The following is a 14,399-nucleotide window of genomic DNA, read 5'->3' as shown; positions in this document are numbered from 1 at the left end:
CCCAGCCTCCCTCCTCCAGGGCCTGGCCCTCCCCCTGCTGCCGGAAGAATCTAGTACCCTCGCTTCCCCACAAACCTCTGCCTACTCCCGTGCCTACAAGATTAAGCCCCAACTCTTTAGCTCTATACATAAGATCCTTGATGCATGGTCCAGCACAACCTACATCTCTGGTCCCATCTTCTGACACCTTCAACTCCTGAGCCTTCTCGCCATTTGTCAAATACGCCAGGCCTCAAGTTCTTGCCTTTACATAAGCTGTTAATTATCTCTGCCTGAAGATACACATTACCTCTTCTGTACTTTGCACAAGGCTACATGTTTACAGATCTGAATTAAACATGACCTTCCTTGTTTGTATTACTGTTACTATAATTATATTCAGAATTTATTGAGCACATACTGTAGGCCGGCACCATACGTGGATGATCTCATTTAATATCTACAGCAACCCTGTGAGTGATGCAGATGAAGAGCTGAGACCTGGAGAGGTTCACCCGCTCAGGCTCACGTGGCTGGAATTGCAAAGCTGGCGCACATCCTCACCGTGAACTGCACGGAGGTGAATCCAGGGAGCCCTGCCTGAGGATCTCTGCCGCAGACGTCTACACCTCTGCCACGGCACCCAGCGTGTAGTAAAGTACACTTGGTTAATCTTGTTTGGATACTGATGCAAACAAACAAACTGCTCAAAAAGCACACATATTTATAAGACAAACAAAATTTGAATACTAACTTTGATGATACTAAGGAATTATTGTTAATTATTGGTACTGCAGTTATCTTTTTAAAAGTCACTTATTTAGAGCTATACTAGACTGTTTAGAGATGAAATGATATGAAGTCAAGATGGGCTTGAGGAGACACGATGTATGAGTTGATGGGTAACACCTTTTGGCATTATGATGACAACCATTAAAAATAGGAAATGTTTGCACAGAGGTTCATTCTATCATTTACTCTACTTCCGTGTGTGTTTGAAATTCTCGGTAATGACAATATTCCATAGAGTCCCTCAAACAAATGAGCATATATGTTTATCCTTCTGCTTTTGGGTTAATGGATAGCAGAGTACATTCGAGTCTTAGTCAGCTTTGAATCAGTAGCAGTAACTGGCACAGAGTAGACATTCAGCTAATGTTTCTTGAGTGATGATGTAGTAACTATGAAGGTCACTTCCGAAGGCACAGGACAGTGTCGCCTGTCCTCCAGACTGTCCCACTGCAGACCAATGACTCCATTGTCAATGGCATTATGGATGGGCCCCCAGGGAGAGCTGAAGCCAGCTGTTAGAGTGGGACACGCTGTTCCCATCCCAGCTTCCTTGAGTCTAACCTATTTCCACACTGACCTAGTGCCTCTTGGCTTCCTGTGTCATAGCGGTTGGCACCAAGTTGGCTACCTCGTGACTCCCAGATGCCCTCAGGGACAGTGGCTTAGATTTATCTAAGTGTTTTTCTTGCCTTTATAAGCTAGCCCTCGGTTCCCAGCCAGGTCCATCTGACCCCACGGTTTGACAAGGAAGGGGTTTGGCCTTAACCCTTAAAATGTGACTGCTAGCCTCATCCCTATGGCTTGGTTTGACCACCAGTCCTGTTCTGGATGGGAATAATTTGAAGCTGGGCATGTTTTCTTTAGAGTGATACAAATTTGTGAGCAAAAGACAGAGCTGCATTTTAGAAAAGAATGGACTTACTCAATATGTCTGCTCTCACTCCTTCCTCTCCCCGCTAGTACCTCTGTGAGGTGGCCAGAGCCTGCCCATCTGGGGTGTGGCAACTTCCAAGGCTCATGGCTGAGGCTGCCTGGGAAATTCGAGGCAACTCTGGCATTCCTCTAGCACTCAAGGATCAAGCTTTTGCTATGCTCAAATCACCATGCCCCATGGTCACCAAGAGCTGCCCTGGAGAGTGAGGCAGGGCCCCTCGCAGGGGTCCGCGGAGGGACAGCAGCGAGCAGGCTTGCTGATGCCAGAGAGTGAGGCACTGCTCCAACTCATCAGACCCTGGGGAGCCTGATATTCAAGTCCAGCCTCACGACAGCTCCCAGAGTAGGAGGACACAGTGTAATGGGGAGGAGAGGGCGCTAAGCCAAGAAGCATCAAAATCAGGTGCAAACCCCAAGTAAGCAAGAAGTTCTTAGGGGCTTCCACTGTTGAGGCTCTGTGAGAGATCAAGATTTGGCCACCCTGAAATCTATCTCTTTACCTTGGTTGTTTTCTCTATAGGGACATTTGACCTCCCCCACTAACTGCCTAAAGAATTTGACGTGGTGGCTCCTTCCTGGAACAGATCTATCATGATGGTTGTAAAGATAATGTAGGATGGAGGTTACAATAGGAAAGGCACCAACAAGCCCCTCTTATCAGAAGTTCTGTCTCTCTGGCCACATTCTCTGGATGACCCTGCGAGGAGTTACCAGACAATCATTTACATTTATAAGGGAAATCTCCATTTGTAAAGGTATCTCCCTCTCTGTTTTGGGAAGAGGGGGGGATGGCCTCATTTCTAGAGGCTTATCAGTGTGGAAGGTGAGGCCTTAAATCTGCATAATAACCTTACTCTTGTTTACTGTGCTTTAGTGGTAATCTCCTGTAATTGACTCCCCCCACCCCCAGCATCCTCCTTTGTCATTGGCTGAACATGGTATTTAAGATGAAAATTTCTGCTATTGTGTTGAGAAACGCAGTGTCCCTGCTTTCTCCCATGTATACATGTTATTAAACTTGGTATTATTTTCTCCTGCTAACCTGTCTTGTTGATTATTTGGCCAGCCATAAGAACCTTAAGGAAAAGGGCACAGGGAGATTCTCCCTCTTCCCCCAACAGCTCCATCCTCCTGGAAGATGGGTAAAGAATACATGTCCTTGCTGGATCTAGTCCAAATCTCCATCTGAGAGAGATGGGCAGCAGCTCAGAAGTGTCCAAAGTAATGGCATGTACAGGGGAGGGTGTTCTAGAGAAAACTCGATACCTAGTGGTGTGGTAGAGGCTGTGAGGCACCACCAGATCCCCTCAGGAATGAAGGATTTATTCTCCCAACTGCTGGGAGTGCTGCCACCACATGCCCTCAGCTGTTCTCTTCAGGGAGGGATTGAGCTGAAGGAAGGTCCCTTGCCCAGGTCATACCACCTTCCCAGGGCAGCCCATATCCAATAATGACGCACACAGTATTATAAAGGCTCAGCTCTCTCCCCGTCACTGGAGACAGCTCTGAAGACTCATCCCATCTTCAGATCTCCCTGTAGGGTCAGCTGAGTTTCCATTGAGACTGTATCACGGATCAACTTCTCCACCTACCCAGTCCTTCTTCCCTTCCCTTCCCTCCCACAGGTGTTGACTCCAAAGCACCCTCTAATAAGCTTTCTGAGTTCTACATTCCCACTCTGCATGTCTCCTATGTGCCAGAGGCTGTGAATGGAGCAGGTAATAGACTGAGGAAGATGCAGTCCTCACCTTCAGGAAGCTCATGGGGACACACGTATGCATGTGCTTGACTGTTTATACAGCACGACGGTTAAGAGTAAAGCTTTGGAGTGAGACAGACCTGGTCTCAAATATCATCTCTGCCATTTACTAATTGTGTAATTTTGGAAAAGTCATTTTCCTGTAAAATGTCAACAATAACACCTGCTAAACTGGTTGTCACAGGGATTAAATGAGATGTATGTATAAAAAGAGTTTATTAGAGTATTTGGCCCTATAAGCAATGCTATACATCCAAAAATTGAAGTATACTAAGGAAAAAAACAGTATAGACAAAGGGAGGTTTAATTCCATCTGGGGACAGAATAGAAAGGCTCCTCAGAGGCGGGACCAGACCTGGGAAATGAATTTGTTCATGCAGACATGCAGCGGGAGCACACGATGGGAATTCTGGGCTAAGATACCATTAGGCTGTCCATGATACAGCTTCTCTCACTCTCCCATTAAAATCCCATGACAGTACAAAAAAATTGCAAAAATATGCAACAAGGGACTCCAGTGTACCGGTCAGTCTGAGAAGAGTGCCCCCCACTTAGCAAGAGTGACGTGGAACCACGGGTATCATCAGAGGTGCAGGCCCGGCCTGCCTTCTCTCAGCGTGGAGAGACGCGCGTGCAGGTGGAACTGTGACAAAGCAGAAGCATCAGTTAGCAAGTGCTCAGCGGCCAGTGACAGAAAACCCCACTGACCCACTGCAAGGCCAAGGAAAGGTGTTCTCACAAGGCAGCAGTCCACACGTGGGCCCCTGTCCTTGCTCTGTGGTGGCCCTGGCTTTGCCTCCTCCATAGCTGGCTTGGCCCTCATGAAGCCTCCTCACGACCACAAGGCAGCTTCAGCAACTCCAAGTGTCACGTCCAGACACTGCAGAGCACAAAGATAGCCAAGGGGCTGTCTCTTCCTTGTGCTTCTTTTTAAGAACAAAGAAACCTTTTTCAGAAGTCGCCCCCATCTCACTGCTCAGAATTACGGCCCTTGCCTACACCCTTGCCCCTCATAATTCTTTATGCCCCTTGCCCATGCTAATCACCGAGAATACTAACCATATGTGTTTGTAGCATTTTTTTCCCTTTCCTTTCTATGTCTTTGTTTATCGAGCTGGCTCATTCTTTTTTAACAGCTACCCAGGACTCCATTAGCGGAATGAAACCAAAATGACTTGTGTAGACAAATCAAAATCCACCCTCCTGGGGCAGAGGATTGAGTCCATCTTCCCTAAAACACAGACTTTACGCAGAGTGGGGTAGACACTCTCAGAAAACCAGGAACCTGTGTCAAGAAGACACTGGTATAAAGAATGAGCCAGATCATTATATAACAACATGGAAAGTTAAGGGGGAAATGTTTCATAGGTCACATGATAAGTTACCATTTATGTAAAATGCAAACAAAACTCTCTCTCTATGTAGGTGTAAGTATATAAATGTACATTTATGTGTGTGTTTGTGTGTGCACGTGTGTCTAAGCAAGTATATTTATATGTGTGTGTGTGTGTGTGTGTGTGTGTATCTCCATAGTAAAGGATGAAGGAAAACCTTGAATGTCAAGCAAAGGAGTTTAGATTTGAAGAATCATAGGGACGACACAAGAGCAGAGCCGTGCTTCAAAGGGTTGGTGTGGAAAGTTGTGCAGGGTAAACCGAGGAAATCAAGGCTCAAGTTAGGGTGACTGAAGGCTGTGAGGGCACCCGTAAGTTTGTAGTGAGGGTTGGTGAGACATGATGGACATGAATGAGAACATGCAGAGGAGAGATCTGGAGTGATTTGGTGACTGTATGTACACCCAGGAAAAGAAGATAACAATAACTAACATTAATTGAAAGTGCTTGCCTTATGGCTGATGGTGTTGGAAGATGATAGATAAATAAATACTGTAGATAGATGATAGATAGACAGATGATAGATAGATGAAAGATAGATAGATAGATAGATAGATAGATAGATAGATAGATAGATAAATAGAAAGAAATAAACTGATACTCATTTAAACCTTACTCATATTCCTAGGCAGTAGGTACTATTTTTGATCCATCTTACAAATGAGGAAACTGAGGTACAGACAGATTAAGCAACTTGTTCAAGGTCACAGCTAAGGAATGGAGTTAGACAGTCCCTCACTTGCATTGAAGCATGTGCAAGCTAGGGAATCGGTCCTTGAGGGCGGGGAGGAGACAGGAGCACAGCTCTCATGGGACTCCCCTGGCAGGTGCCCTATCTCCGTGAGTTTTGTTTATTCACTTATTCACTTATGTATTTATTCTTTACAGCCCAAATATGCTTAAAAACAATACCCTGCTTCCTGACAGAATGTTTTTCTGGAGCGCACGCGGTGCTGACTTCAGAGTGAATTTTCAAGTGTGGTCCTTTTTCAGGCTTGCCTATGGTCTAAATCAGTTCTTCCATCACTGAACAGGGACTCTGTTTCAGGCCTTGAGGCTTGTTTTGCTCCCAGTGGATGCTGGATTCTGTTTCCCTTGGGCTTCCACATGCCTCTCAGGGTAGCTGGGCTGCTTCCTTCACAAGGCCGCTCAAGGATTTCTCACCACTTTCAGGGTGACTTGGAGCCCCAACCCCCTTCTTGGGTGCATTGGTCTGACCCAGACTGCCTTAGAGCAATAACGGAAACAGCACCCCACTTCCCATCCTCCACCCCATTCCCCACCTCCCATACTCCTCTCCTCACTGCCCCCCCATCCCTACCTCCACCACAATCCCCACCTCCCATCCTCAACTCATCACTCCCCACCCCACTCCCTACCTCCACCCACTCCCCACCTCCCATTCTCCACTCCCCACCCCAACTCCCTACCTCCACCCACTCCCCACCTCCCATCCTCCACTCCTCACTGCCCCCCCACTCCCCACCTCCACCCCACTCCCCACCTCCCATCTTCCACTCCCCAACCCCACCCCCCCTCCCTACCTCCACCCCACTCCCCACACCTCCCATCCTCCACTTCCCACCCTCCCTGCCCTGAGGGTCCCAGGGCAGAAGTCTTGATAGAGTCAGCCAAAGGCAGGTTCCATGGCAGCAGTTTGAACCACTTCCTCACTAATAGCCTCCATCTCTAGGCAGCATTACACCTCCCTGGCAAGAGCCACGCCCAGGATCCAGCCTACCAGGTTCTGATGCTGCTGAAGGGAACCTAGAGGCACACAAAGCTGACAAGACCACACAGTGACGGTTGCCTTGTCCCAGGGGTCCTCCGTGCTCCCTGGATTTCCTCTTTCCAGAGTCAGTCCCATCTCCAGGTCAAAATGCAGAGGAGAAGGCCAAAGCAAAATTTAGTGGCAAATTTTTTAAATGTAATTGCGTCTGCTATTGAAAATAAAGGATATAATCAAGTTAATTAATTATTAACCTTAATGAAATTTTTAAAAAATCAAAAGAATAAGAAAAAATAAAATAAATACAAAAGAAGAAGAAAATTATTTACCATTCAGAGGGGTGGGAGAAGAGAATATAAACAAAGCCAAGAGATTATATTTAAGAAAAATGTTAAGATAGATACATTTTAGAATAATCAATTAAAGACAAAAAGTATGTAAGTAACCAAAATCATAAATGAGAAGTAAGATACAGTAATATAAAGAGATATTTCTGGATTATATAAAAATATTATTTGTCTATTCTTACTAATTTGAAAAATATCAATATTGAATAAATTCCTATGAAAACCATAAATTATCAAAATAATTCAAGAAAAAATCCTGAATAGATCAATTACTATGGAAGAAATTAAGTAAAGAATGAGTCGTAAACAGACTCTAAGGTTAGATTTTTAAATTTTTTTCCAAACTTAATTCCTGTTTTTTAAGCTATTCTATAATTAGAAATGTTAGAAAGCTCTGATACTAAAACCAAACAAACATAACTCACAAAAAAGAAATTATGGAATATGTGGTCATACTAAAATTCAAAATTAAGTACTAGCAAACTGAGTCCAGCTGTACATTCAAAGAAAAAGATGACATGACCAAGGAGAATTTGCTACGTATAGGATTTGATACACAAAGTGGAACGGTTTTAAAACATGTTTGCCAATTCCTCGACACTTCTCCTATCAAGGGAGGGGGTCTGTGTCCCCTTCCTTTAACCTGGGCAGGCAGGCCTTTGTGACAGCCTCAACACATAGACTGTGGCACAATGATACTCCGTGACTTCCGGTGCTCAGTTTGCAAAGGTCACGCATATTCTGCTGGTTTCTCTCAGGGCACTCGCTCCCGTAGCCTCTAGGAGAACTCTGGTTACTCGGGGCTGCCATGTGGAGAGACCACGTGGAAAGTGAGAGATGCCCAGGAATTCCCAGCCTCTCCAGCCCCAGAAGTCTGAATCTTCCCAGCCCAGGCACAAGGCATGTGAGTGAGGAAGGCTTCAAGATGCCCCTAGCCCAGGTACTGGCTGTCAGACTGCAAACACATGAGTTATCCCAAGCTAGAACTGCCTAGCTGAGCCTGGTCAACTCACAGAGTCATAAGCAAAATAAATGGTGGTTATTGCTTTAAGGCACAGCTTTAGGGCTGTTTGTCACACAGCAATAGACAACCAGAACACACCTAATCATCAGACATGGTCAACCAGTTAATATAATAATATGTGATAATATTCATATGTGACCCCCATAAAGGCATATGACAAAATTAAATATCCATTCCTTATAGGGACTCTTAGTAAGCGATGAAAAGAGAGTTCCTGAACATGATCACAAATCTGTGTCCAGAATATAAGCCAAACCTTGCACACTATGAAGAATTGTAGGCATTCAATCCTTCAGACTAATAAGTCTGAAGCAAGAAAAAGAACATCAAAATTACACAACAGTTCAAGGCTTTCTGGACGTTCAAGCCTATACACTAACATAGGAAAAATAAATAAAAGGTGTAATATCAACAAGGAAATCAAATTAAAATTCATAGCTTATATGGTTGTCTCCCCAAAAAGTTAAGGAAATTAAAATATTATGAAAAAAAGATCAAAGTCACAATTATTAAAACCCGTGAACCTTTGGGCCTGTCAAAAATTAGCAAGTGATCTATCACTGTGTCATGCTCATCTAAGGACCATCGCCTTACGCACTAAGTGAACTAAGTGATAAAATCTGAAATTACTGTTTACAAGAAACAGCTCAGCGGGTGGGAGAACCCAACAAATAAAGGTCCCTAAGTTTACCAGTATCCACACTTCCTAGAAAGCAATGGAAAATTAATGGAAAAACAGAAAAAGAAAAAAGAAATAGCTCAGGCTGGTTGAGGTATTGCAGAGGGCTTAACAGCTGGCGGAGCCAGACAGCCTGGGTCAGACCCCAGCTCCTCCGCGCACTGCCCCTCATGCTCTCTCATGCCTTAGTTTCCTCAACAGCAAAATGGAGACGTTAACAATGATACCTAGTGCATATGGTCGTGATAACAATTAAATTATTTTCTATATGTAAAGTACTCAGAATACTGACTAGCAGATGTTAAGCATTAACCATTATTATTAGAGTAAATTCTTAGGCTAGGGTCCTCATCTGACCCAAAAAAGAAGGAGATAGTTGTTTTCTTCCAACAACAAACACTAGTGACTTGACAATTAAACTAGAAATAACTGTGCACATATCCATTAAAATTTAAAATATGCATAACCTATGCTTAAGCACCTCTAATTTTAGGAATTTATCCTGGAGATACGTATGCATGTTTGCAAAATTTGTTGATACAAAGTTATTCATTACAGCATTGTTTGGAATCATCAAAGACAACCTAAAGTGTCCATCAATAGGAGATTGGTTAAATACATCACAGCACACACATAAAACAGAATATGTTACAGCCACTAAAAAAGAACAAGAAATATCCTTACATGCTAATATATGGAAAGAACTCTAATTTACATTGATTTTTAAAAAGTTTCAGAACGGCATGCATAATATTCTACCCTTTAAGTAAAAGTTAGAAATGTACATGTGTATATATGTGAATTATTCACATATATGTGTATATATATACATATGTAATTATATATTCACATATACACACACGAATATATATTTCAGTTTATATCTCTGTACAACATCTCTGGAGAATACACTAAAAATAGGCAAATGGTTGCCTCCTTGAAGGTAAACTGATTGGCTAGAGCAGAAGTGTAGAAAGGAGTCTAATTTTTCACCATATGTCTTTTTGTTCATTTGGAGTGTTGTACCTTGAGCTTATATTATACTATAACAAGCAATTTTAAAGGCATGTGCAGGACCTAAATAAAGAAAATCACATAGTTCAACCCCATTAGAAAAACCAAATAAATGTAAAATTATATAACAATAAAACAATATTTGCCTATATAAAAGGCAAAGTCTTTTTGGTTTGTTTTGCTTTAAGATAAACAGTTTGATCATTGTGCTCAAAAGTGGAGAAAATGGGAACTCTCACAAGCCACTGGTGGTGGTTAGTCACCACAAACATTTGGTAAAGCAATGAATTCACCATTTTAAATGAGTAACCCACTTCTAGAAACCTATGCCTAAGGAGTTAACTAAAATTGGGGACAAAGATTTATGTACAAATGCAATCCACGTGACTAAATTAATAATGCTTTGAAACAATGTTTGAAATAATACTTTTGAAACACATATAAGAAAATAGATATCATGCTTTGAAGTTTTTTTTAAAGCAGTAATACTTTTTCAAGTTATTTAACCTTATTTTTCATGACAGAAGTAATACTTGAACATTTGAAATAGTGGATATTAGGAGGAACCTCATGAGATGACATTAAATAAATAAAAAGTATATGCAACTATATATGCAGTGCCGTTCTACTTTTTTATATATTTTTATGCAAGTACATGTTTGTTTGTCTTACTGGCACCAGGAAACTTCACCCTTCCCACACATCCCATAGCTATAGCCTCTATAGTTTTTGACAATGAACAAGACACGGCAAACAATTTAGATCAAAGACTCCTAAGGTTATTTCACCAATTTTGCGTCACTGGAATAGGCTATGCCCCCTTTTCTGACATGATGCTAAAAAAGGAACACCTTAATTAAGGACCTGTTGCCATATTACAATATCCTCTCAATTGTCTCCCGGCACACCCCCGTCCTTCTCAGCACCTTCCCGGTACTACAGGGCTGAAAGCCTGGAAACTACATTTCGAAAACTCCCTTGTCTGCAGGATTTTAGTTAGATTCAGCTACTGAGAGGCATTCCTTTGGGATCTGGAAGGCAGAAGAGAAGGGGGAGCCATGACTTTGTCCCACAGCGGCTACAGGCAGGCTCATGGGCATCAGCAGACGGCAGACACATGGATGCACCAACAGATTCCAGGTTTCTCCCTAAAAATGACTCATGTTGCTGCCACAAGCTGTTGAGATCATCAGGAGCACACCCTCTGGGATTCCTGCAGCCTTCTGATCTCCAAGAAAGGTTCTCTAGGATTCCTTCTTTCCAGATGTCCTAAAAGCCAGCAGCGCCCTCCTTGCCCTTCTCTCTCCTGCCCGGCTCTTCTAAAGGTTGTGTCAGCTCCTAGTTCCCTATATTAACTCTCCTTCTGATTAAAATACCTGGAGCGGTTGCTCTGGCCCTGCCCAACCCCTGACTGATAGGACTTCCAAATTCAGACTGCTCATGTCTGCATAACAACCCACATCCCGTCAAAAAAGGCATTGGCAGGAAAGAAAAATAGGAACACACCTGTGGATATTTGTGTTTTCAGAAATTCCATTAAAATGTTTACCTTCTTGACATTTCATGATCTGAAATATGAGCAACTAAGCATCTAGAAACTCCAGCATTCCTGACTTCTAGGTGTTCAGCAGGACACGGTAAAATCGTGGTTCTTTTCCCGAGGTGACTTTGTCCCCTCCCACTCTGGGACATTTGGCAATATTTGATGGCATTGTTGGGTGTCACTCTGGGAGGAAGGGGTTTTGCTACCAGCATCTAATGTGTAAAGGCCAGAGATGCTGCTATACATCCTGCAATGCACTGGAAGCCCCCACAACAGAGAATCATCGGACCTGAAACATCCCTGGTGCCGAGGTGAAGAAAAGCTGCCTTGAATCTTTTTCATCAGTCTTCCAAGATCCTTACATCAAAAGCTCAACGTACACAAATTTTATCTTCTATATGATAAGGGATGAGAAATCTCTGCCATTAATTCCAAAAACGGGCCGTGGTTGGGACGTGCGCTATAGATGAGGGAGGAATGCAAGTTGAAGAAGAGGCCATCCTCCTTCCCAGATCTTTAACCCGGGTAACAGGAACCAGAGGAGAGCTGATCACAGAACAAAGCAAAGAGAAAAGATTCTCAAGCTTAGAAATTAGGGCTCTCTCTCTCCTGCAAAATAATGACAGTGTTTATTTTTGTGACCAATTATGGATGCCTTTTCTGTCCCTTTTTATACTTTTCCATATTTTCCAAATTTTATATAATGGTCATACATTACTTCTGTGATTGTTAAAAAAAATCAATAAGCACTATATTTTAAAATAGACAGAATGAGAATAAGCAGCCCTTTTGAGGAAATATTCTAGTCACACTGCAGCAAGTACTTTACATCATCTCTGAAATCCTCATGGGAAATAGAGACAAATAGAAAAATTATACAACTCCCACCAACGTTATTGTTCTGCTTTATAACTACGCACTCGCCCACCAAATTCCATTAACAAGGTTCCTCAGATGTACCCAAGATGGTCAGGAATGAATTGTAAATTTTGCCACAGCGAGTTTGGTGTGCAGGAACAAGGGTCCCACTCTGTCTGGATCAAGAGATTGCACTTCAGAGGATACAGAGGCCTCATGAGAGGGGGAAAGAGGCAGCCTCCTCCTGGGATCCCCCAGGAGGCAGGCCAGGCATTCACACTTGATGTCTAAGGCCCCTGAGCATGAAATTCTGTCAGCTCAGAATTACACGTATCCATAAATAGCAACATTTTGTGGAGCGATGGTATTTTGACTGAAGGCTGGCTTTTAATCAGATTCCCAGTGGGTTAGCCCTGCAGATTCCCCTGTGATCCCCAAGGGACAAAACCAGAGCAGGGACTCCCACAGAGCAACCCACAACTCTGGGGGACTGGATGTCAGCTCCGGGCTCTGTCTTCCCATTGGAGGAACCAAAGGCTCCTGCCTGGAGGGGGCAATGCGGTCAGCGTGTAGCCGGGCCTCTCACCCTTCTAATGCCGTCTGTCCTGGTCTCTGTGGTGCGGCGGGTGCTTCAGCCTCCCTCCCATGTTCCAGGATTCTCTCAGTGATGTCTTGTCCATGAATGGTTGTTAGTTCTTCTTGTGAGGGGCAGCAAAGTCAGGAACGACCCATGTCGCCATCTTGGTGACATCACTTCAAGGCTAGCTTCTTATCCGTGGATTTCAAGGATGCAGCTCATCTTGAAATTTAAAGACCCATAAAATATTTATTTTGTTATTTTAAATATTTGAATTGTTTATATACCATTGGGTCATATTTAGAACTAGGCCAACTGGTTCTCTGTCTCTTCTCTGGCAGCAACTTCCTCCCAGCTCTGAGAGGGAGGCCATAGCAAGAGCGCTCCTTAGCCATGAAACGTTCCATGAGACCCCTTATAAGCACAATCCATATCAGCTTCAGACCCTCCAGAAAACTCTGAGGAGTGATTAGCCTGTCTCCAGAGGGGTAGATGCACAGGCTACGGGGGGGATTTGATCACCACCTCCCTGAGCTTGGAGTGGACCCAGATCCAGGGGGACCGACCTCTCCCATCAGTGGTGCACCTCTGAGAGGACTGAACAAGTTCTGTGGCAGGGAAAGATAATTTGTTATTTACAACCTCTCCACTACCTTCTAAGGAAAATAAACTCTAAGAGTCCTCTTTGCTGAGGGGGAGGGTAATGAGTGTGAGGATGTAGGACTTGAGAGACTAGGAGAATGACAGATAAATTGCTCACTCAAGACATGAAGGGATATAAAGAGATGGAAAACTATAGAAGGGAAGAAAGGTGAGGCTAGACAGTGAGGTAGGAAGCGATGTAAAAGAGGAACTCTGGGGGGCCAGCCCGGTGGCCTAGTAGTTAGGTTCACGCACTGTGCTTGGGCAGCCGAGGGTTCACGGGTTCAGATCCCAGGCGTGGTCCTGCACAGCGCTCATCAAGCCATGCTGTGGAGGCGACCCACATACAAAACAGAGGAAGATGGGCACAGATGTTAGCTCAAGGCCAATCTTCTTCACTAAAAAATAAATAAATAAAAGAGGAACTCTGAGGGGAAAATGGTGGATGAGGATATCTGTAAATCAAACGTTGTGTGATGGGTGATGTAACCCTATCTTCCATTTCCCGTTAAAGTATAAACTTCTTGCTAATGTAGCGGGAAGAGGGAGAATCTCCCTCTGCCCTTTCCCTTAAGGTTCTTCTGGCTGGCCAAATAATTATCAAGACAGGTTAGCAGGAGAAAATAATATCAAGTTTAATAACATGTATACATGGGAGAAAGCAGGGACACTGCGTTTCTCAACACAATAGCAGAAATTTTCATCTTAAATACCATATTCAGCCAATGACAAAGGAGGATTTTGGGGGTGGGGGCAGTCAGTTACAGGAGATTACCACTAAAGCACAGTAAACAAGAGTAAGGTTATTATGCAGATTTAAGGCCTCACCTTCCACATTGATAAGCCTCTAGAAATGAGGCCATCCCCCCCTCTTCCCAAAACAGAGAGGGAGATACCTTTACAAATGGAGATTTCCCTTATAAATGTAAATGATTGTCTGGTAACTCCTCGCAGGGTCATCCAGAGAATGTGCCCAGAGAGACAGAACTTCTGATAAGAGGGGCTTGTTGGTGCCTTTCCTATTGTAACATTTACCCTACGTTATCTTTACAGCCATCATGATAGATCTGTTCCAGGAAGGAGCCACCATGTCAAATTTTTTTAGGCAGTTAGTGGGGGAGGTCAAATG

This window comes from Ceratotherium simum, chromosome 6 (genome assembly GCF_057802395.1).
Source record: "Ceratotherium simum simum isolate JZ-2026a chromosome 6, ASM5780239v1, whole genome shotgun sequence".
Taxonomy (NCBI): domain Eukaryota; kingdom Metazoa; phylum Chordata; class Mammalia; order Perissodactyla; family Rhinocerotidae; genus Ceratotherium; species Ceratotherium simum.
Note: the sequence above shows the minus strand (reverse complement) of the source record.